General features: G+C 43.8%; 1 non-coding gene across 1 annotated transcript; it reads right to left on the minus strand.

Moving 5' to 3' along the window:
* Window positions 1–19,828: 19,828 nt before the first annotated feature.
* Trnar-acg lies at window positions 19,829–19,901 on the minus strand. Its single transcript has one exon. It is a non-coding gene; the product is annotated as a tRNA-Arg (tRNA).
* Between the last annotated feature and the right edge of the window lie 6,123 nt (window positions 19,902–26,024).

The raw sequence follows: 26,024 nt of genomic DNA on the forward strand, positions 1-26,024 counted from the left end.
CATAACAGGTCTGTATAGGTGAGATATATCAGGTGACAGATGACTACCACAAAACGACATTATCCTCCCACGAGCCTTATACCTCGTCTTATTATTCTCGAAGACTTATAAGCTTATTTTAAAGATGAATTATAATTGACTGAGTGACTGACTTAGGGAACGACATAGGTCAAGTAGCGTTGGGTTGGGTTAAGTACAGTCAGATTAGCTAGCACTCAGGTGTGTGTGTGTGTGTGTGTGTGTGTGTGTGTGTGTGTGTGTGTGTGTGTGTGTGTGTGTGTGTGTGGCACTCCCCTACATCCTTAGTTAGTATTTGAATGTCGGTCCGTAACAGTGATCTTATGACCGTGGGCTGTTGTTATCGAGGTTGTGTCTCTAATTGGACTTCGTTATAGTGAAGACATATATTGGAAGTTGTCCAACACCCTAACTACTAACGATACCAACAACCTAACTACTAACGACGATACCAACACCCTAACTACTGATGATACCAACATCCTAACTACTAACGACGATACCAACAACATAACTCGTGCAAATGGAAACCTTAATATCTCAAGAGATTATAATTATCATTATTATTTACTTACCGTACGATACAAATAGATCGTTCTCACTTCCTATCGTTCACCGCCACTTGAAAATCCCTCCCACACACACCAAACATTCTGAACACACACACACGAGAATTAAAAGATCTTTATACGGCTAACTTATCACACTGAGTTGTTGTTTTTTTTAAATTGTTGCAAGACTTTTTCTAAATGGTTTGCTCACGGCAGGGATAAAATACGAAGCTTGTGAATGAAACGTAAAGTAATGTGAGTGTTTGTTTTGGGGAAGTGGGTGAAGGGGGGAGGGGGGGGGGACCATCTGATCAGAGACAATGAAGTAGCAACGACACCTTAGGAATTATTGCAAGGTAAACATTTATTTTTTGTTTTACCTTTTACCTTTTACACCTGTGTTTAAAATTCCACTTGGAAATTAAGAATGAAATGATGATACTCGTGTGAAAGAAGAAAGAAATTGTCGAGTCTTATTTACGGGTGGTATATATTCTCTCTCTCTCTCTCTATCTCTCTCTCTCTCTCTCTCTCTCTCAAGTTGTGGAAACTGTGTGTGTTAAGTTTGGGAAGTGTGGAGGATGTGGCGGTGGAGGAGGGGACGGGAGGGGATTGGGTGGTGCTGCTCCACACACACACACACACACACACACACACACACACACACACACACACACACACACTATAGACCAAATACTGGATTGAATTTTCTGTTGTGTTTCTTCTATGAGTTACAATAATAATTATACTAACAAGAATAATAATAACTATGATGATGATGATAACAAATAAAAAATAATCATAAAAAGAATGACGATGAGAGAGAGAGAGAGAGAGAGAGAGAGCGAGAAAGAACTAGGTAAAGAAGAAAGAAAAGTGATAAAGAAGAATAAGAGAAAACAAGGAAGAAAAAGGATGTGAGTTGTGCCTTTATTGCCTGGAGAACGGTCTGAGCTATAATAATCGTCACATATGCCATTCTTACCCGGAATATTACCTGATTGCCTTATCTCCCTCCCTTCCTCCCCCCCCCCTCCCGGTGTTCTTGGGGAGATGAGAGGGATCAGGGAGAGGAGGGGGAGGGCTGAGAAGAGGGGGATAGGGGTGGGAGAGGAGTAAGGAGTGACGGGATGGGGAGAGAGATAGGAGGCGAGTGTGGAAGGGGTTGGGGAGAGGATGGGAGAGGGAGGGGAGGGGGAGATGATGGTATAAAGTGGAGGGTTTGGAACAGGAGGAGGAGGAGGAAGAGGAGGAGGAGGAAGAGGAGGAGGAGGAGGAGGAGGAAGAGGAGGAAGAGGAGGAGGAGGAAGAGTTGGGTTGGTAATGGATAAAAAAGCAAAAACTCGTATTGAATCCTTCAGGAATTTACTATCATTTTTTCCGTCAATTTGCAGAAAATCAACTTCCCTCCCGCCCCCCGTCAATTTATTCCTGAAATTATCGTCGTATGTTGGTATGTGTGTTCCCTAGAGTCAAATAATAACATGGGTATCTAGAAATATATATATGAGCAGTAATAGAACTCTTAGATTAATGGTAGTTTCGAAATTAAGAATAAAAAATGTTAAAATGATGCCACGTAATTTGATGCATGAGGTTAAGGTTCATTTTAGGTCGAACACCGAACTTCAAATTTCTATTTATATGGAGAATGAAACCTAATGGGGAGGAGGAGGAGGGCATATGAGGAAATATTTTCACACAGGGGCTGGTTAGACCTATGGGAGGGTCTACCAACCCAAGTTGTGGCGGTCTAGAACAGTACAAGGCTTCAAAATAAACCCTTGACAAAATTACCAACACCAATGGAGGGGTCTTTACTACCCATGGCCGCCTTCCCTTGGCCATGGTCACCGCTACTGGGACAGACCACTGGCCACCTCTACTGAGTGGCCATGGTCACCGCTACTGGGACAGACCACTGGCCACCTCGACTGAGTGGCCATTAGGTAGGTAAATAGCGCACACCAAGACCTGAACCCGGCTAACCCTGGCCTTCACACACACACACACACACGGGCGGCTGTATGTTAATTAAAATTACTGCAGTATGATACAGACCGTTTGATGTTGGCATATTTATACGAACTTCAACTGGGGTTATTATTATTATTGTGTACCTCTTGTTATGTTGTTATTATTATTATTATTATTATTATTATTATTATTATTATTATTATTATTATTATTATTATTATTATTAGACACAGTAGTTATTATCATCATCATCATCATCATCATCATCATCATTATTACTAGACACAGGTGTAGCCATGGTCAGTAGTGTAAGGGAAGACATGAGTGTGGTAGCCCTGGATGTGTACATGGGGAGTGTTGTAGTATGCATGAGTGTGTGTACGTGATCATGGGCGTGTTAGTGTAGACATGCGGGCGTGACGTATTCTCGAGCCAGCCACCCATGTCCACTCCTTCCCCACGATGGACATGTAACCTCCCCACCCTAACCCACTTCACCCTAACCCACTCCACCCCAACCCACTCCACCACATTCTACTCCACCACACTCCACCTCAACCCACCCCACCTTCCTTATCTCTCCTACCACATTTTCCATTCGTCATCCTTCCCTCCCTCACCCTGCCTCCTTCCCTCCTTTACCCCCCCTTCCATTGTCTCCTCCTTCCCCTCCTTCACCGTTACCTCAACCACTCCTCTTCCCTTCCTACTACCTCTCCCGTTCTTATCGTCCTACCCTCTTCTCTTTAACTCCCTCCCTCCCTTCCCTCCCCTCCTCTCCCCTCCCTCTCCTCCTCAACAACTCCCTGAATGCACCTTAAAAGTGCGCAATGCACTTTCAACTTCCACTACCTCCCTCCCTCCCTCCCTCCTCCCTAACACCCTCTCCTTCATTCCCTCCCTGAGAAGAGAGAGAGAGACACTCACATATCTACCTGTCAACACTAAGGCAACGTATCTGGGTCCGGCTCTTACGTTCACTAAGGAGCAAGCCGGATGTAACCTAACCTGTATATGAAACCAACGTCCTTCACACACACACACACACACACACACACACACACAAGAATAAAAATAATAATAATAAGCAACACGAGAGATAAATAGCAAAAGCAAAAGATAGAGAGAAAAGAGAGTAAGGAGTTATACAGAGAGAGAGAGAGAGAGGCCCTTGTCTCAACAGCCTTCCCATGTGTCACCAATGAAGTTCAACCCAGTGAGTGCGTGCGTGAGTGCATGTGAGTGAGTGCGTGCATGAGTGGTGACCTCTACCACAGCCTCCCCCCTCTCTCTCTCTCTCCCTCAACCTCCCTCCCTCTCTCTCTCTCCTTTCCCTCCCTTCTCTCTCCCTCAGCCTCTCTCTCTACCTCAGCCTCCCTCTCCAGCCTCCCTCCCCCCCTCCTTCTCCTCAGCCTCTCTCTCCCTCCGCCTCTCTCCCTCAGCCTCCTCCCCTCTCTCCCTCAGCCTCTCCCTCTCTCCCTCAGCCTCCTCCCTCAGCCTCCTCCCTCAGCCTCCTCCCTCAGCCTCCTCCCTCAGCCTCCTCCCTCAGCCTTCTCTCTCCCTCAGCCTCCTCCCTCAGCCTCCTCTCACATCCCTCCTTGAAGTCAAGTTGGTGAGGAATTTATTTAATCGTGAATTCCCCAAAGATTTCACATGTCGGGGGATGTTATTGTTGAGAGGAGGGGGAGGGGGAGAGGAGGGGGAAGGGGGAGGGGGAGGGGGGAGAGATGAAGAGAGGAAGAGGAGAAGGAAGAGAAGGAAAAGAGGGATGGGGAGGAAACGGAGGAGGAAGAGGAGAGAGGGAGGATGAAGAGGAGGGAGAGGGAGGAATAAGATGAAGAAGAGAGATAGAGGAAGGAAGAGGAAGAGAAGAACCAGGAGGAGGAGGAGGAAGAGAGGAGAGAGGTGAACACAGCCACCCCCAGACTCACAACAACACACATCTGGCAACACGTGTTTCCATCTCTTATTAAAGTGCGCGCGGCAGCAACCTCCCGTTTGATTCTGATGCATATTTCAAACTCTCGTGTGTCACATTTCAGCATATTCTACAGGACAGGTTTACCTATTGCTCTTACACCCACGGCCTAGAATACTCCGTCATAACACCGCAAAGGCAATCAAATAAATCACCTTTATTATATGTATCCATAAAACTCAATATCCTTTACGTTTTCCGGAATAATCGCTCGCTAACATACCGCCTTTATTATACGAATCCGTAAAAGTCAATATTGTTTACGTTTTCCGGATAACCACTCGCTAGATCCCTCCCCTTATGCGCTATACCAATCTCATCCTAATGTAACCGTAGCAAAGGATCGAAAATCGCCCGACGTTATTCCTCTCCTGTGATGTTGGAAAGGTTGATACGCATAGCCAACAGTTGTGATAGAGACGACATTCATTATAGTTGAGTGTAGGCTGGGCGACCCTACCTACCCGACCATGCTGGGAGGTAGGGGAGGGGGGAGAGGGGTGAAGAGGAGGGGGTGGGGAGGAACTTACCGTGTATATAATGTTGCCCCCACGTGGGAATCATATGACGAGCTGGTCTTTGTGTGTGCCTGTCGGGGAGGGCCGTCTCCTCGATTCAACACTCATATATCAAATCCCGTAGTAGCGTGTGGTCTCCTTTACCCCTCCCCTCCCTTCCCTCTCCCTACCTCTCCCCCAGCTTCCTCTTTCTCCACTCTCTACGTAACTCCATCATTCTTTCCTCTTCTGATCTTTTTCCTCCTCTCTACAGCACTCTCTCTCCTTCCCTCTCTCTCTCTCCCTCTCTCTCTCCCTCTCTCCCTCTCTCCCTCCCTCCCTCCCTCACCCTCGTCCTCTCAAAGCTAAGACCTGAATATAAAGGATTTTTCTTATATTATCAATTATGAAGGATGTAAAAAGCCTATGAAGTAGACAGGTAGAAAGGTGATAAAGAAGACAGGTAGAAAGGTGATAAAGAAGACAGGTACCGTAAATAAATTATCACTCAGTAATTATGTTGCATCTGTGTGGGGGTGAGAGAGGGAAGAGAGATGAGAAGGAGGAGGAAGGAAGGAAGAAGGGGAAAGGTGGGGGGGAGAGGGGGTAAACGCGAGAAGAGAGAGAGAGAGAGAGAATTAAGCAGAAGTGCTCATGTAAGCTACGGTCAACATTTCATTAGAATTCTGTCAATAAGTTCGTTCCGGAAACAGTCGAGTTAAATTTTGTGAATTTGTACCCGAGTGAAACCATTATACAACGAGCGAGTCCCGATCCACCCACGCTTGGCCTCAGCTTCGTGTGTGTGTGTGTGTGTGTGTGTGTGTGTGTGTGTGTGTGTGTGTGTGTGTGTGTGTACAAGCCTCCTCCATTCCACTTCATATCATCATCATCTCAATAACACCGAAGTACAGTAATACAGACATAAAAAAAAAAAAAAAACCCCAAAAAAAACAAGATCCACCCTCCCTCCCCTCTACATACTCCCCTCCCTTCCCCCACTCCCTCCCTCCCTTCCCCCCACTCCCTTCCCCCACTCCTTCTCCCTCCCTCCCCCACCAAGTTATCGCTGTTAATAATTTTTCTTTATAAATGCTCCATGATGGGTGGTAATGGAGTGTGGGTGTTACGGCGGGCTAGCACAAGGGCGGGAGTCCAGGGGCGGCTACCAACGCCTGATTGCTCTTCGATTGAGACTTCGGGGAGGGGGGAAGGAGGGGGATAGGAGGGGGTGGGAGGGGGAAGGAGGGGGATGGGAGAGGGTGGGAGGGGGTAGGGGGAGGGAGAGTTGCCAGTTAGCGAGACGAGATATGTATCAATATTATTATTTTTTTTTTATTATTTTTTTTCCTAATATATATATATACGTCTCTTTTCATCTCCTAGATTATTTTTGTTTTTCTTTTTATTCTTTCGGTTTATTTTTAGAGAATATCGAATAAAAGTTCTTTATTCTCCGAGAGTATTTTGATGTTTACTGAGAATTTAGTGATTTTATTGGGATAAGAGAGAGAGAGAGAGAGAGAGAGAGAGAGAGACACTGCCAGCCAATGGAGGGGACATCAGTGAGTATGTTATCTCTATCTCTATCTCTCTCTCTCTCACGGACAGAGATACGGACGGACAGACGGACGGTCACTGAAGCGCACTAACCCAGTTGTCAACCGGCGTGATGCTGCCGTCTTCTGGGACATGAATTAACAATAGCCTTCGTGTTTAGCTGTGTGTGTGTGTGTGTGTGTGTGTGTGTGTGTGTGTGTGTGTGTGTGTGTGTGTGTATGCAAATATCAATGTGTGCGGCGAATGTTAGGAAGGGGTACGGCGTATATTTTGTCTCTCTCTCTCTCTCTCTCTCTCTCTGCCCACCTGTAGTTATTGGTTCATCACTAATGTGGTTGTGGTGTGCTGATGGTGTAATGATGAGGGTGGTGATAGTAGTAGTAGTGGTAGTGGTGGTGATAAGACCCATAAACCAGACAGATAAACCCCTGTTAAACCATGATGATAAAACCCATCTGTTCTCTCCTTATGTTAACTGATGTGTACGTGTATGTGTGTGTGTGTGTGTTATAAATACACTATTCAATACACCATATTATTACCTTGACATACAAAACACACAAACGGGTCACATATTTCTTCCGGCTACATAAATTTATATACATTAAAACTACATAATACAGAAGAGGTAATGAAGGTATATATTTATGTATAGTAAATATAGAATTAAGATGATAAATACGGTAATGTGTTTGTCTTCATTAAATGACTCTTGTTGCAGCCTTTCTCAATCCCCCTCCTCCCCACCCCTCTCCCCCCTACCCCTCCTCCCCACCCCTCCCCGCTCTCCCCCCCTGACTGGCACCTTACGTCAGTCACACCATCTCGTAACCTAACCTAACCTAACCAAACACTAACCATCCTAACTAACACGTCTCTCCATTCCCTACAAGGTCTTCCAATGCATTAAACCACTCCACAAATTACTCTTCACTGTCAAAACATTTCAATACGGATAATTTTATTTACATTCGTTTCCCCTAAAAAAATTAAATAAAAGTAATTTATATTAAAAGTTTTTCATTTTTTGTTTCACTCACGAAAGAATTTTAAAATTACATCTGCCGCAAAAACCGCAACACAAATGTAAACAAAAATAATAATGAAAATAATATTGTAAAAAAAATAAAGTAAAAAAGAAACTTATGTAAATTTTTTTTTATAAAGCTGTCAATTATCACCATGAAATGAGAGACATACTGTAATGATTTAGTTTATCCAGGAATAGAACATTATTTTTTGTATCGAGATGTACACAGAGGGGTGGTGTACACAGAGGGATGGTGTACACAGAGGGGTGGTGTACACAGAGGGATGGTGTACACAGAGGGATGGTGTACACAGAGGGGTGGTGTACACAGAAGAGTGGTGTACACAGAGGGATGGTGTACACAGCTTAGAACACCGGAACACCTTTGTATAGTCAACGAGGATGTATCAAATTACAGGTAATGAGAGAGATTCCAGTTGTGAGCAGGGAAGCGTAGTGTGTGACAGGGTGCTGGGGGGGATGGGGGTGTGAAGGAGGGGGAGGTGTGGGGAGGGGGAGAGGGGGAGGTGTGGGGAGGGAGGTGAGGTGGGGTGAGGTGTGTGGTCTGTCCGCGACCTGTCTTTCTTCTACTCTCCTCCCCTCCTTTTCCTCTCTTCCCTCCCTCCATCTCCCCCCTCCCTCTCACCCTCCCCCTCCCTCCATCTCTCCGACTCACACCTGTCTCGCCAGAAGGTCATTGCTGATTACTGACTAAATACCAGGTAAAAAAAGTTCTTAACCCCTTGAGTACAGTGATTTAACCGACGATTTAGCCCCTTGAGTTCAGTGATTTAGCCCCTTGAGTACTGTGATTGAGCCCCTTGAGTACGATGAGTCATTTAACCGTACTCAAGACGAAATAAAATCTTACGTGAAATTTAGAAGGAAAAAAATTGCCTTAAGTTCTTTTTGTTTGTGATGCGTCCGTCTGACTGTCTTCTCTGTCTGTCTGTCTGTCCATCTGTCTGTCTGTCTGTCCATCTGTCTGTCTGTCCATCTGTCTGTCTGTCGGTGAGCTGTTAATTTGTTTTTTTTTCGTTTTGGGTTTCAAGATAAGATATTTTTAAGCACGTTTAAAATAAAATTAGAACGTGTTTGTATGTACAGTAATTTATTAAAAGTGTATGTATGTATGTATGTATGTATGTATGTATGTATGTATGTATGTCAGTAATACAACACTTACGAACATATTATAACTGATGTGCAACTCGAGACGTTGAGCCTCCTGCCAAGACAAGTTGCCAGCGGCTGATCTATATGGAGGAGATGGCCGTGAGGGGGGGGGAGGCATTGATCACTGAGAGAGAGAGAGAGAGAGAGAGAGAGAGAGAGAGAGAGAGAGAGAGAGAGAGATACACAGAGCGTGAGTAAACAGATGGAAACAAAGAGAGAGAGAGAGAGAGAGAGAGAGAGAGAGAGAGAGAGAGAGAGAGAGAGAGAGAGAGAGAGAGAGAGAAATACACAGAGCGAGAAACAGATGGAAACAAAGAGAGAGAGAGAGAGAGAGAGAGAGAGAGAGAGAGAGAGAGAGAGAGAGAGAGATACAAATTTATAATTGCTTCGGCATATACATAGCCCATACAGGTATACAACATACCTAGCCAATACAGTACAGGTACACAACAACAACAACAAACAAGACAGGCATTTTTAACCCAGGATAGGTTAGGATAGGTTAGGTTAGGATAGGTTAGGTTAGGTTAGGATAGGTTAGGTTAGGATAGGTTAGGTTAGGTTAGGTTAGGTTAGGATAGGTTAGGATAGGTTAGGTTAGGATAGGTTAGGATAGGTTAGGAATGAAACACAGGCCGGCAATATCCAGAACACCGTCCAATTTTACCATTTTTGTTAGTGCATTTTAAAGTTCAGTCAGTCTGGAGTAGTCAAAACAAAAACAAAAACAACCTTTATGTCAGGTAGATACAAGGTAAAATTTCCTGGGAGTAAATATGTCTTTTGAACCCGTCAGTAATTTTAGGTCTTATGGAGTGACGATATAAAGGTGGTTTTTGCCAGACTCTCCAGTGTTTAAGAGTAAAGTGAGGTATTATAATCCTTGTGTTGTTAGTATGTAAGGTTTATTTTTCCCATGCACCTCCCACGGCTACACTCTCAACACGACCCCAGTTTAAGTGATCGTCGATGTTTTTTTTTTCCCCGGACGACCTTGTCAGATGTGATGCTTGTCAGTCTTTACAAGTTAATCCTGATTTAAATACAGGTTAATTAACAACGATACGGTAACATTATAACACTATACATAAACCTAACTTAACCTCACCTAACCTAACACAACCCAACCTAACCTAACCTAACCTAACCTAACCTAACCTAACCTAACCCAACCTAACCTAACCTAACCTAACCTAATCCCAAATGTTGATTAATGTCTATCTGGTGGTGGTGCCTTAACGTAAATAGATAGATAGATAGATAGATAGATAGATAGATAGATAGATAGATAGATAGATAGACATAGTGGTAAAATGATACACATATTCATTCATTAAAATCGCCATACACGTTCCATCCACGTACACACTGAGTCAATACAGGTATACGAACAATAAACAGACATATTATTACAAACATACCAACAGTGTTACCAAGTCATGAGATATATGTAGTGGAATCCTGTATAAAACTTGTTATTAACGGTAGGTTACCATGGCAGGAGGCAGAACACACACACACACACACACACACACACACATGCGCGGGGCCCCAGTGATGGTGGGGTGGGGAGGGGGGGAAAGGGAAAGGGGGGAAGGGGGGGTGACGTCCACAGACAAAGGCTAGTTTTCGTTTGTGTTCATCACCGCCAGACAGTATACAAGTGACGTACTAACCCACTACTACAACAGACAGACAAACATTAACCACTTCATTACCGTCTTAACTACCCCATAAACAAAAAAAATAGTCTTGCCTGGGAATAATAATTTACGTATTACACACACACACACACACACACACACATTCCCGGCGTGGCATTTGGCTTGGTCCTGATCGATATCGTGCGACTCAATGGGAATGCCGGAGAAATCTGGCATCTAGGTTAGTCCCCCCTCCTCTCCCCAGCAGGACGAAGAAAAACAGATCAAAACGACCCTTCAGGTACTAGTTCATAAGGGGGAGAGTTGAACCTCGTCTACCTCCCTCCACCGCTGTGAAGATTTAAGGCTGCCAAAAGGTCGGCAATTTTCTGATTATGGTTAAAAATCACAACAAAAATTGGTATGTTGGTGAGAGGTGTTATTTGTGGAGGTGTTAGTGTGTGGGTGAGGGAGAGGGGGACCCAACCTAACCTAACCTAACCTAACCTATGTCCGTAGTCACCTGTGTTTCTCGGTACACTATCAGTTCTAGCAGGGGGTGGGAGGGTTGGAGAGAGGCCCTTCGATTCCCGGTAAAAATAAATTCTCTCCCGGTAAAATAAATTCTCTCGCGGTATTTTTCTTCATGTCTTTATGGAAACGTTTCTCTTGACAGCTCGAGATGTATTGCTCCAGCATATTGATGTTTACAACATGTTTTATGACGTCATAGATAGATAGTACACGGGAAATTGACACTTATGATTATGAATGAAGTTAATTTGACTTGATCACTGTTACCTGTCTACTGCCTATATGTGTGTGTGTATGTGTGTGTGTGTGTGTGAGACAGGTACACAACAAAGGCTTGGTAGTTATTCTGACTAAACTACAAACAGCATTTTAATTGTCCATCGTTGAGTTTCATGATTTGAAGAAGAAAAAAAAAATCATCCTTTGTCGTTATTCTAATTATGAAAGTGAAAAATAATAGCATAAGCCTTTACCACAGCGACCATTTTCAGGAGTAGCTGAGTGGGGGAGGTGGGGGGAGGGAGGGAGGTGGGGGTGGGAGGAACTGGGGGTGGCTTTGTGGGAGGAAGGAAGACGGGAGGAAGGGAAGGACGAAGGGAGGAAGAGAGGAAGGGAGAGAGAGCCATAAAACAGAAAACTTAAAACAGACGACATAAAACAGTTGTCGTCGTCCCATAAAACACACACTACCAGGCACCAGGGTCAGGAATACAAGTCGCATGAAAATAGTTCAGTTAGGTTAGGTAAAGTTAGGTTGGGTTAGGTTAGGTTAGGTTGGGTAAATTTCTAGACCGTCCAGGACGCGGTGTAGTTGTGGGCAAAACCAACGAGGCGAAATTTCACTTTCTGGTTATTTTGCTCCGTCGACAATGGTGGTGGTGGTCAGTTTATGGCTCAGTGAGCGAATCGTTGTTTGAGCCACACACACACACACACACACACACACACAGATCTATGTATGTATGTATGTATGTGTGTGTGTGTGTGTGTTTTACCTGGTGCTATTTACGGAGCAATTAATATCTGGTTCCCTCTTCCATCCTTCCAATTCCCTCCCTCCACCACTCTCCCTCCTCCCTCCTCCACCACTCTCCCTCCTCCACCACTCTCCCTCCTCCCTCCTCCACCACTCTCCCTCCTCCACCACTCTCCCTCCTCCCTCCTCCACCACTCCCCTCAGTACAACCTCCCTACCAACTACTCAGTAAACAACATAAACAGCACAACAGACATAAACAAATGGGTAAACAATAAACATAAACAACACCGTAGACGACTAAAGGTGAGATAATTAATCACAATACAGGCACTCACCCCAACACCTTGCATCAGCACACCTGTACCTGACTCACCTGTAGAGGAGGAAAAGAGGAGCAAGTCATTAAAAGTGATTATTATTATTATTATTATTATTATTATTATTATTATTATTATTATTATTATTATTATTATTAGGCGTCAAGAAATAATTTATACTTTTGTTGTTGTTGGTGGTTGTTTTCACTGGACCAACAACAACAACAACAACAACAACAACAACAACAATTTTCCCGCCAAAACAAAAGAGCGAAGGGTGGCAGCGTAAAGTCATCACTCACAAGACACCTAATGCTCGACCAACACGCGACCAATGATGAAACCTAACCTAACCTAACCTAACTTAACCTAACCTAGCTTAACCTAACCTAACCTAACCTAACCTAAGCTTATTAATTATATATCTACAGTGGGAAAGAATTATTGAGAAAGTTAGTTAGAGTGAGAGTTACAGTGGGAGAGTTAACGACCTGAACTACCACCATAACAAAGTGTATTACGATAACTAGTGACAGAATGACCCCCCCCTCCACACACACACACACTATTACTAACTCTCTCGATTACAATTATGTTAACAACTCTCTAATGATGGTTGTTGGGTGATTTGAGTTGCCCCGTGTGACGTATAAACACCGTATTAACAGGCTGACATACAAGCAATAATCACCCCTAATGACTGGTTGTTTACGTGTCATTATTAAGAGGTCAGTGTTCCCCCCTACCCCCCTCCCCGGCGGCTGTGGAGGGTTTGGTCGTGAGATGATTTAAGGGTCCAGTGAGAGAGAGAGAGAGAGAGAGAGAGAGAGAGAGAGAGAGAGAGAGAGAATAATGAAACAAGTTAATACAGAAGAGAATAAAAAAAAAAACTACCCTAACAAAAACAAAAAATAAGATAATTCAACAAAGAAAAGTTTAAGACATTGACCAAAATACAAAACTTTCCGTCATACCACAACTGAGGTCGATGACTGGTTTGTAAAGTATCTCAAGGGAATTGACTTAAGCTGTCTCAAGTCACTCACTACACACTCTTGAAATATTCACACGTGTAAACAGGTCGCGGGGAATACTGAGCATCACCTGAAGATTAGACACCCCCAGCTTACCCATCACCTGAAGATTAGACACCCCCAGCTTACCCATCACCTGAAGATTAGACACCCCAGCTTACCCATCACCTGAAGATTAAACAACCCAGCTTGTCCCATAGTTTATTTCACCTGAAGATTGGACACCCCAGCTTACCCAGTTTATATCACCTGAAGATTAGACACCCAAGCTTATTTCACTTGAAGGTAAAACACCCAAGCTTATTTCACCTTAAAATAACAAATATAAAAATAATTACTGATAAAAATATGAAATAAAAATAATGAAACTATCAAGAACAGATGAACAATATTGTATTCAAATCTATCACTTGAACAAAACATGATTTACAGTGTTATTTTGACCGGAAAAGAAAAAAAATGTAAAAAAAGTAAAAAACAAAAAAAAGTGAACTAATAACAAATGATAAAGGAAAGAAGAGAGAAAAAATGCATTAAAAAATATGATGTAATTTGCATACGAGGAGCGGAAGTTTAAGGTGGGGAGAGTCAGGGGAACAGCTCACACCACCACCACCACTACCACCACCTACCACCATCCAGCACCACCAGCACCAGCACCACCATTACCTGCATATTTGAGTAAACTTTTAAATGAATTTCTTATATATGTACAGTCCAATGACCGAGTAAGTAAAGACAACTTCTGTCTGAACCAATGTGGAGATCACGTACTACACACACACACACACACACACACACACACACACACACACACACACACACACACACTAAAGTAACATTCTCGGTAACACAACATCTGATAAGGATTATTTATTTTACTATACAATGAATCATATTAACAAACTACTACACCACATTAAAGAATCATAGAGCCTTATTTAACGTATTACTCCCTATGATTATTAAGAAACACCTAGAGGAAATAAATTACGTCAAATATTATTATCAGATAAGACTTCCAGACAGCCATGACACCTCCCTTACAGCCCCGACGAGAGGTGATGTAAATATAGGGTGTCCCAGGAAAATGACCCCCTTCCCCCTTCCCCCTTCCCCCCTTCCTCCCTGTCCCCCCTTCCTCCCTGTCCCCCCTTCCTCCCTGTTCCCTCCCTGCCTGGTTCTCCCTCCCTATATACCTGCCTGCTTCCCTCCAACTCACAGTGTCTTAGGGACAAGGGAGGGAGGGAGGGAGGGATGCAGGGAGGGAGGCAAGGAGGGAGGGAGGGAGGGAGGCAAGGAGGGAGGGATGCAGGGAAGGGGGCAAGGAGGGAGGGAGGGAGTGTGTATGTGTGTGTGTGTGTGTAGCGTGGTTGGCGAGGAGAGGGGAGGACACATGAGAAGAAGGAGGAGGGAAAGAGGGAAGGAGAGGAGAGGGAAGGAGAGGAGAGGGAAGGAGAGGAGAGGGAAGGAGAGGAGAGGGGACATTCACAAACCAACATAAAGTGATTGACAGAACTTTAGCTTGGGGGTTACCTAACATATATTTTTACTCCAAGTGTGAATGTCTGAGTGATCTTGTCCTCCAGGCCTCTCCGTGACCCAGAAACACCGCTCAAATGTCTCTCTCTATCACAGATCCCGAGGGCGACTTGACTGAAGGATGACCTGATTCTCGAAAGCCTTGGAGGATGACCTGAAGCTTTAGAGGATGACCTGATTCGAGACAGCAACACAACACGAGTATCCCAGATGACTACAACCACTACCACCATCACCACAACCACAACCACCATCACCACAACCACCAACACCACCGTGGACTAAAAAGATTGCCATTAATTACAACTTTGTGTGGTAAAGGATTTTATTTTAGCTTAAGGAAGAACCCGCAGGAGAGAGAGAGAGAGAGAGAGAGAGAGAGAGAGAGAGAGAGTACAATTATTATTTACTTGGTGTCAATATTAGCATCCTGTTGTCTTATCCTCCACCCCAAGTGTCATCCTCGTATTTTTATTACGTGAGGAGGAGGAGGAAGACGAGGAGATGGGGGTGAGGGGGGGTGAGGAGGAGAAGGTAAACAATGATTTGCTTAAATGTGGTGAGGAGACAGGATGGTAAACATTCTTCCTTTCATTCATTCCTGGGTTAGTTCTTCCTAGTGATGGTGGTGGTGGTGGTGGTGGTGGTGGTGGTGGTGGTGGTGGTGGTGGTGGTGGTGGTGGTAGTAGTAGTAGTAGTAGTAGTAGTAGTAGTATAGTAGTGGTGGTGGTGATAGAATTTCAATGAATGATAAACGAAATAAAACAAAACAATAAAAGAATAAAAAATGACGAAAAAGCGACATAAAAGAATAGAATAAACGAGAAATAAGACGAAATAAAACACACACACATACACACACACACACACACACACACACACACACAATAATAATGAATATATATAAAGGGTTTAAAAGTTAAAATTATGACAGGAAATGAAAAACACGATTAGAAAATAACTAGAAACGAGGAGAGAGAGAGAGAGAGAGAGAGAGAGAGAGAGAGAGAGAGAGAGATAACGAAGTGAAAAAGAAAAAAGAGACAAGAGTGAAAATAAATAAGCTGGGGGAGAAGAGGAGGAGGGATGAGGAGGAGGAGGGGGGAGGGGAGATAAGAGGAAGAGGGGAGAAAGGGGAGGGGTGAAGGCGGAGTCAGTGGTCGAGGACAACACTTCAATTTACTGGCTTCAGGACCCATTTTCTCCTCCTCTCTCTCTCTCTCTCTCTCTCTCCTTCTTTCCTCCCCCATTCCGTCACCCCCTCCCCCATCTACCCCCTCTCTTTCCCACCTCCCACTCCCCCACTCACTCCCCCAGTCCCACACAACTGAGACACCTCTACCTCCCACCCCCATTAATCCCGGGTCATATGAATGGGCTTATATCCGGCTTACATCACGCCGGCTGTTAATGAGAACGCCGCCTGGCCAGATTACCGGCTGACGAGGACACACAAGCCGGCTGACATTATGACGTAGCTTCCGATACCATGGGATTTGGGGGCAGGACATGGATTTACGAGGTGGGTGGTTGTGGGTGGTTGTGAGGGCTGTGGGTGGCTGTGGGTGGTTGTAAGGAGAGAGAGAGAGAGAGAGAGAGAGAGAGAGAGAGAGAGAGAGAGAGAGAGAGAGAGAGAGAGAGCAACACTTGAGCACTACGAGTTTCTTAATGAGTTTATTATTAACACAATAATACCATTAGTCGCTAACAAGGGCGTAACCCACGAGACAGGCACACACACACCCCTCTCCCTCCCTCCTTGGTGCACTGTAGAGGAGGAGGAAGAGGTGGAGAAGAAATTGACGAGGAGGAGGAAGGAAAAAAAAGGTGGAAAAACGAAGAGAGGAAATGAGAAAGTTAAAATAAAGTTAGGAACAATATGAAGTAAATGAAGGAGAAAGAAAGAAAGAAAGAAAGAAAGAAAATCAATAAAAAACACAAACAAGAAAAAACAAACAGAAAAATCAAGAAAAAACAAAACAAACACGAAACAAAACCAAACACAAACAAGAAAAAAACAAGAAAAAATAAAACAAAATAACCAAAGAATAAATATTTTACCCCAACGTAGAGATGAAAATAATAATCAATAAAGACACTGCCGGGTCATAACACTTACCCCAAGACGTCGTAACACCCCCCCCGAGTAGTGACCGTGAGATGTTGTTTATTAACCACGCTGGGGTCATTGTTTTGGCATCCTCCTCCTTCCTCCCCCCCTCCCTTCTCTTCCCCCTCTCCCTTCCTCTCCCTCCTTTCCCTCTCCCGCCCCTCTCCCTCCCCCCTCCTTCCCCTCTCTCCACACGTTGCTATGCTTGGGCTATCGTCTTTACAACTCCCAGACAGACAGACAGACATACATACATACATACATACATACATACATACATACATACATAGCTACACACACACACACACACACAGAAAGAGAGGAATAATAAAGGAAGACACAATAACACGAGCAAGTAAAACAGCAACAGAAGAAGACGAAGAACTACAAGAAAAAGAGAGAGAGAGAGAGAGAGAGAGAGAGAGAGAGAGAGAGAGAGAGATGCACACAAATGAGGTAGTTGTGAGAAGAATGGAAGAGAAAAAGAAAGAGGGAGAGGCGAAGGAGTGTGAAGGAAAGATGGGAGGAAGAAGAGGGGAAGACGAGAAAGGTAGGGAAGAAGGAGGAGGAGGAGGAGGGAGCGATAATGAGGATACGATCAATAAGAAGCACCGACCATTTGGGGGAAATGATGGTGACAGTGATGGTGAAGATGGTGATAGTGATGGTGACTGCAGTGGTGTTGGTGAATATGGTGATGGTGAAGATGAGGGTGATGATGGTGATAATGATGGTGATTTAATCTCGCTTCCTTCTCTCCTTCTATCTTCATCATTACTCACCTCTCCCTCTCATTACCTCTCTATCTCCTCCTTCTTTCTCAATCACCATCTTCTCTTTTATCTCACCTCCCTCCCTCCCTCCCTCAGGCCCCCAACACACCTCCTCCTCCCTCCCCAGGCCCTCCAACACACCTCCTCCCTCCTCCCCAGGCCCCCTCCAACACACCTCCTCCCTCCTCTCCTCAGGGGCCTCCAACACACCTCCCTCCCTCCCTCCCAGCCTCCAATCACACCTCCCTCCTCCCTCCTCCCCAGGCCCTCCAACACCTCCCTCCCTCCTCCCCAGCCTCCAACACCTCCCTCTCCCAACACTTCTCTCATCACATCTTCACCAACTGCCACATCACTCCTCCTCCTCCTCCTTCCTCCTTCTTCGAGTCACTGAGGCAGGACGCCTTCTTCTCTCCCCTTTTACTTTATACCCCCTTGGGCTGTAATTCCCCTCGAGAGAAAGGAGAGACCGAGAGACAGAGAGATAAACATGGAATGTAGAGAGAGAGAGAGAGAGAGAGAGAGAGAGAGAGAGAGAGAGAAAAAAGCAGTATATAAATAAAAATAAACGAAAAAAAAAAAACAAAGAGACAAAGACTAATACACACACACACACACACACACACACACACACACACACACACACAAGGCTTTCCATTGTTGCGAAGTTACAACACTGTTGGCCAAGAGAGAAGAAGAGGAAGAGGAGGAGGAAGAGGGAGAGGAGAATAAGAGGGAGAAGGCGAAAAGATTTATAGGAGAGGTGGAGAAGAGATGAAGAGGTGAGGGTGGGGGAAGGAAGGAAGAGAGAGGAGGGAAGGAGGAGATAAAGGAAGGATAAAGGAGAAATAAGTGGAGGAGGTATGGGAAGAAGGGAGGAAGGAGGAGAGGGAAGTACAAATAAGGAAAGTTAAAGAAGGAGAGGAAAAGAGGTAATAAAGATGAGAGAAGAAAAACGTGGAGGAAGATGAGACAGCAGAAGGAGGAGGAGGAGAAGGAGGAGGAGGAGGAGGAGGAGGAGGAATAGACAAAGGAAGGATGAAGAAGAGGAGAGGGCAAAAGGAAACAGAATGGAAGAGAATGAAGGAAAAATAAGACCAAGAGAGAGAGAGAGAGAAAGAGAGAGAGAGAGAGAGAGAGAGAGAGAGAGGACGGAAGGAAAAACCCGAATAAGATAGAATGGCGAAGAAGAAGAAGAAGAAGAAGAAGAAGAAGAAGAAGAAGAAGAAGAAGAAGAAGAAGAAGAAGAGAATAAGTCGGGATTAAGAAAGAAGTAGGAAGAAGGGGAAACTGAGAAACAAGGAAGGAAGGAAGGAATGAAGGAAGGAAGGAAGGAAGGAAGGAAGTAAGGGGAAGGAGGAAGAGAACAAAGAGGGGTAAAAGACAGGAAGAAGAGGAGGAAGGGGAGAGCCCTCAGGCAAGTCTTTCGAATCGTCAGTTGAAGTGAGGGAAGAGTGAGGGGAGAGTGAGTGAGAGAAAGTGAAAGAAAATGAGAGAAAGTGAGGGGAGATTGAAATAAAATAAAGGTTTTCTCAGTGCATAACCACGACTAACACACACACACACACACACACACACACACACACACACACACACACACACACACACACACACACACGCACGCACACACACACACACACACACACACACACACACACACACACACACACACACACACACACACACACACACACACACACTGCACTCAGTTTAATTGACACACTCTTGGGTATAATTATTCCCCTCGGTAAAAACCTTCGCTAACACCCCCCCCTACCCCTCGTTAAGGCTTCGTTAACTAACTAGTGTTGAAATACCAATCACAAATCACTTAAAACTATGATTGGATGATTAGGTGAACTAGTCTAGGATTTTTAAAAAGCAGTTTGTTTATTGGATTAATTTGGTATCATAAGTGTTTCCTGTTGTTAAGCTCTAAGCCAATCAACGTAGAGAATTGGGGAGTCAGGGGGAAAGAAGGGCATAAGGGATCTGTTACTAATACTAGGATATATTTTGATAAGGACTCAGTGAAGGATTGTGTGTGAATCCTTTATAAAATATACAGTATACATGAAATAAAAATTTACAGAAATAAAAATTAACAGTCGACCTTGCCAGGATTCGAACCTGGAATCTTCTGATCCGTAGTCAGACGCGTTATCCGTTGCGCCACAAGGCCGTTGAATTGAAGTGATTGTTTATTATTATTATTATTATTATCATCTCTTTCTCTCTATCATTCCCCACCATTATCCCTCTCCACTACCCCCTCCCTCTCTCCACCGCTAACCCCCTCTCAACCACTAATCACCACTCCTTCCCTCTCTCAACCACTACTACCCCTCTCCACCACCTTACCTCTCTCTCCTTCCCACATCTTTCCTCCTAACCTTCCTTCTCTCTCTCTCTCTTCCTCTCTTCCCTCTCTCCCTCTCACCTCCCTCCCTGCCCTGTTGGAGGTTAATATGAGGTGTGGTTTCCGTCGTTCACCTCCTAAGATTTTATTGCTGCAATTATCCTCCTGCCTCTTCCACCTCTCTCTCTTTCTCTCTCTCCTCTACCCTTTCCCTCTTATTTCTTTTCTTCCTCTTTCTCTCTCATTCTTTCCCCCTTCCCTCCCTCCTCCCCACTCTCTCATCCCACCTCCCCCCTTTCCACCCTCCCTCTCTCTCCCCATCACACGCACTGAACAAGCTCTAACACAACAAGAAACTCACTCACTCCTCCTCTATTCATGGCGTTTTAAGTTTAACCTTTGTTCGTGTTTGTTGTTGTTGTTGCTTGTCGATGATATTTCTATCTGTTGGATAATTTAATTTCCTTTCGCTTGTAGTTTATACCGTGTGTGTGTGTGTGTGTGCGTTGGTGGGTGTATGTATGTATGTATGTATATTTGGTTATGTATGTATATGTATATCTGTGTGTGTGTGTGTGTGTGTGTGTGTGTACATCATGCTGTAGTATTGATCACTATCAGTGGCTGGGTCTTCCTCCTCCACCCTAAGTCCTCCTACTCTTCCACCCTTCTCCCTCTTCCCTTCCTTCTTCCAATTCTCTCTTTTATCCTACCTCCTCCCCTCTTTCATCAGCTTTCCCTGTTGTAGCCTTTCTCTCTACTCCGTCACTCTCACTCTTCCCCTCTCCTACTCTCCCAGAACGCTCACCACCCAACAATTCTTTGATCCCTCTCATCCTAACTCAGCTTCTCTCCTCTCCCCTCTCCCTCCCAGCGTCATTACCCTTCCCCCTCTCACCATCTTTTATCCTCCTCTCCCTCGTTTCCCCCCTCCACTACCTAGCTCTCACCGTTCCTTCCAACCTTACTCTTCCTTCCCCCATTATATAGCCTACCCTCCCCCACTCCTCCACCCCCTCAATTAAACCCTCCTCCTCCCCTGTTAAACCTCTCTCTCTCTCTCTCTCTACATCTCCTGCCACAAACACACAAACAGCCTGTCTGAATGCTCCAACTTTGTGACTAACGAAACAAAATCAAAACAAAACGAAACTAAACGAAACACGACACATACTGATTATAACTTTAGTCCCATTATTATTCGACTTATCACTAACGATCGTTCACAGACTACCAGAGAGGTGATTAAGACGTAGACACACACACCTTAATGAGAGTTCCTTTAGCGTTCGTTCATCCACATCAATACGTCCACGAGGCCACTAACGATTAGACAAAAATAAAAAAAAATATATAAAATAAAAAGTTAAATTGGAACTCCTATAGATTAGCACACCTAGCTTCTATCACACTTGACACACAGCCCATGACACTTGACATACAGCCCATGACACTTGACATACAGCCCATGACACTTGACACACACTGGCCGCTCTCACAGTATGTAACACTCGACACTGCCAACTGGCCCCCCACATTCCCCCATGAATTTGCAACAAGTGACATAAAGCTTAACACCACACCACCTCACAATACATACATACATACATACATACATACACGTAATACATACAGGCATACAATACATACATACAGGCATACAATACATACACACACAGACAGACAGCTGGTGAGTGTAGAGGTAAATATATATTTCCACCCACCTGAAGCTCTCAACCTAATTAATAAAGTGTACTTCATCAAGAGACAGACAGACAGACAGGGAGACAGACAGACAGACAGGGAGACAGACAGACACATAGACAGAGAGACAGCTGGCAAAAGTGTATCAAGAATGTAAAGGTGATAACTGAGACTCTCTATCCAGTTCAGTAAAAAGTTTGGGGCAGTCAGCTGTTGACAAGGAAGCTATCTATCACCTGTGTATATTGGATGAGTCGCCCTGCCAGCCTGCCACGGCGGCTCATTAACAATTCACCTCAGGTAGTAAGAGAAGCCACACCTGTCACGGATTAACTGAGAGCTGCGGTGAGAGGAGGAGCCTGTAAGAGTTCTGTTTTTAACCTAACCTGACCTGACCTGACTTGATCTAACCTAACCTAACCTGACCTGACTTGATCTAACCTAACCTCCTAACCTGTCCTGACCTGACCTAACCTAATCTAATTTAACCTAACTTAACCTAACCAGTAATGAAATTCAAGAGAAAAGTGTGTGTGTGTGTGTGTGTGTGTGTGTGTGTGTGTGTGTGTGTGTTGCAAGAGTGTGAAGGGACATGTTGCAAAGTTTATTTTGTCTTTTCTTTTCTCTGCAACGATTCATTCAATGCCGGTCAAATAGTATAAAGAATCCGGATGTTCTTCTCAAATCCAAACTTCTTTATTCTGTTTCAACTTTGACCGCTGGAAAATGCCTAAAGGTCAGCTTCGGTAACATTAATTCTTTTTGTAATATTATATTTTCTAAATATATTCCTTGCTTTTCCATTGAGGCTTTCTGGAGGGAGAGGAGGGCGGAGGGGAGGAGGGAGGGGAGGGGAGAGGAGGAGGGAGGGGGAGGGAGGAGGGAGGAGGATCATGAAGGCCAATCGAGAGCTGCCAGCCATCACCCTCCACCCACTCCCACTCTCTCTCTCTCTCCTAAGGTCGAGAGCCGAATGACTAATACCTAAAAAATAAAACTCTTTATGTCAAGTGAGGTTAAGTGAAGTCAAAAGAGCATTAACACCAGTGACACCTTTGACGTCACAGGAGGGGTCAAGAAGGGTCAAGGGGGAGAGGGGTCGAAACCTTGTAGGTCGATGTTGTTGTAGAGGCGAAATCCAACTGACGAAGGGACGGATGTTGATATTCTCCCACGACCACAACATCAATATCCGGGGATTTGGTCATCAAGGTGTTGCCAGATACTTGTTATTGTTGATTATTTTCTTATTCTCTTCCCCTCTTATTCTGTGTTGCCCTACCTTCTTCTTTCTCTCTCCCTCCCTCCCTCCCTGCCTCCTCCTCCTCCCATCTCTCTCTCTCTCTCTCCCTCCTCAACTGGTGCTTCCAGGGAAGTTGACCACATCTATCAAAGGGATACTGTCTGGCCACACACACACACACACACACACACACACACACACACACACACACACACACACACACACACACGAATAAAGTACAGGTAAATGATAAGAACGACAGGTGATGGACTGGGGCCTGAGCCCAGCCCTCCCCCATTCCTCCTCATATTTCAACTCCTTCTCCTCTTCCTCTCCTATTCCCCCCTCACCTATACCCCTCACGCCCCCCTCTGGTAGTGGGTCACACAACACAATGAAGGGTCAAGTAGCTATGATAACCACCTGTGACATCTGCCTCCCCTCCCCTACCCGAACACCTGTCTCATTCAGGTGTCATACAGGTGCACGCTCGACAAACCTCACAGACTCTTCTTCCTGGCACCTGTTCACGTTATCATCTCCTGTCGCTCTATCTGTCTGTCTACACCTATCTGTCTATCTGTCTATCCCGAATACATTTTTATAGATATATTGTAAAAAAAAAAAAAAACATTAAAAATTCCAATGACAGTATTTACAAAAAAAAAATTCACACAGATTGGCAACACTGTTCTACTTAATAAAACCTTGGCAACAGTGATGATGGACTGTGAATGACTGGCGTGAATTACTTTAAGGCGAAACCCAATAAAGGTAACTGACACGTGTGAAGTAACTGTCTATGCTCCAGTTATTAAGTAAACATAATGCCTCAACTTCCTGTGTGTAAACAAAACATAAACAGTGTATTAGTTTACCGTGTGTGTGTGTGTGTGTGTGTGTGTGTGTTAAGTAGTATTCTGAGGAGTGTTGACGTCACTAGTTTCAGTTCCTTTCCTCCGCCATCAAACTGTCTTCCTGTTTCTTCTTTATATCACAACACAGCACAACACAACACAACACAACACAACACACCACACCACAACACAACACAACACACCACAACACAACACAACACACTCATAACATAAATATACATACAATATACACCATAACATAACACACTCATAACATACTACAATACACTACAATACATCACAATACAGCATAATACAATACAACATAACATAAATACACTCATAACATAAATACACCATAACATAATTACAACATATTGCTAAATATAACATAACATACTCATAAATACACAATAACAATGCAAAACAAAACTAGCACAACATAACGCAACACTTATATGATACAACACAATACATAATAACACAACACACCATAACATAATGCACACACACTACAACATAATTCATAATACACTACAACATAAATACAACATAGCATAAATATAACACACTCATACAGCCTAAATACAGCATAAATACAACATAAATACAACATAAATACAATATACCATAACATACTCAGCATACAACATGCCCACAACACACTACAAATACAACACACCACAACACAGCACAACACAACACAACACACCACACCACAACACAACACACCACAACACACCACAACACAACACAACACACCACAACACACCACAACACAACACAACACACCACAACACACCACAACACAACACACCACAACACAACACATCACAACACACCACAACACACTAGGATCTACTACATGTGTGTTAGTCGTATCGAACCTTGAAGCTGAATATTTAACAAGCCTTTGGTCGGTCTCACTTCCTCAAGTTGGCTGGGCAGGAGTCAGTACAGTATAAGGCAGAACTTTTAATATCCTCTCCCCTGATACACCAAGGCTCACAGGTCAACAACTTTAATAACATATCAACTTAAACATTTACTTAACCTTAATTTAGATGTTTAGATTGATAAAACTTTAACCTATTGTAATGTTACGTTAATTAGTTAAGTTTGTGAATCGTTTAAAACTTATATTTACCTTAATTATTTCTTGGTGCGTCGTGGACAAGGAAATGCCTCAGTGTTTAGTGTTACAGGTAATTACAGGTGCGGCACACAGAGGTCAGGTGTTCTTGGCTAGTAATTATTTCTCACTCTGTAAAACAACAAAGAAGAAACAATATTATATGTGATCCTCAAACCAGGTTGTTTTATGATTCAAATGGTACATATATTTACCTAACCTAACCTAACCTAACCTAAACCTAACCTAAACCTAACCTAAACCTAACCTAAACCTAACCTAAACCTAACCTAAACCTAACCTAAACCTAACCTAAACCTAAACTAACCTAAAACAATGCCCCTGTGATAGGCTTCCATACCCAGCCCGATATATTTACTTAATATACACTTAAGGCTAAACTAAGCCAAATATTACTCAGCCTGTAAACATGACACAAGTATATGACACAGGTACATGACACAGACACATGACACACACACATACATGACACAGGAATATGGTCTTAGTTTACATGTGGCACCAGCCTCTGTACAGTATACATAAAGAGAAACTGTTTTTTTTTTTTAATTAAACATGCAAATTGTCTAGTCTATTTATATCCCGACAAAAGCAGCGTCAGATTAATTACACCATTATGTATACACTCACGAATTACTGACTGAAATACTACCACTGTAATGAAATTATATATAATGTACTTAGATAAACCAAGGTAAGGCCCGGAACACAAGTCTCTCTCTCGTCATTACCGAGTGGCACACAATATAAAAAACTACTTTTACTCTTATCATTATTTTATATATAAACTTAATGTTGGTTTTAGATTCCTACTTATCATTACTCCAAAATCTTTCTCACAAGGTAGGAGGTACGGACTAGTTTACCTGACCACCGTACTACTTTTTACTAGTATAATAGTTGTGGTAATTCAAGATGTTTATATATACAACATGTACACTGAATACTGGCAGGTAGACTACTTCTGTTTTAACGGCGGCTTATATGAT

This window comes from Homarus americanus, unplaced genomic scaffold (assembly GCF_018991925.1).
Source record: "Homarus americanus isolate GMGI-L3 unplaced genomic scaffold, GMGI_Hamer_2.0 scaffold5637, whole genome shotgun sequence".
NCBI classification, from domain to species: Eukaryota; Metazoa; Arthropoda; class Malacostraca; order Decapoda; family Nephropidae; genus Homarus; species Homarus americanus.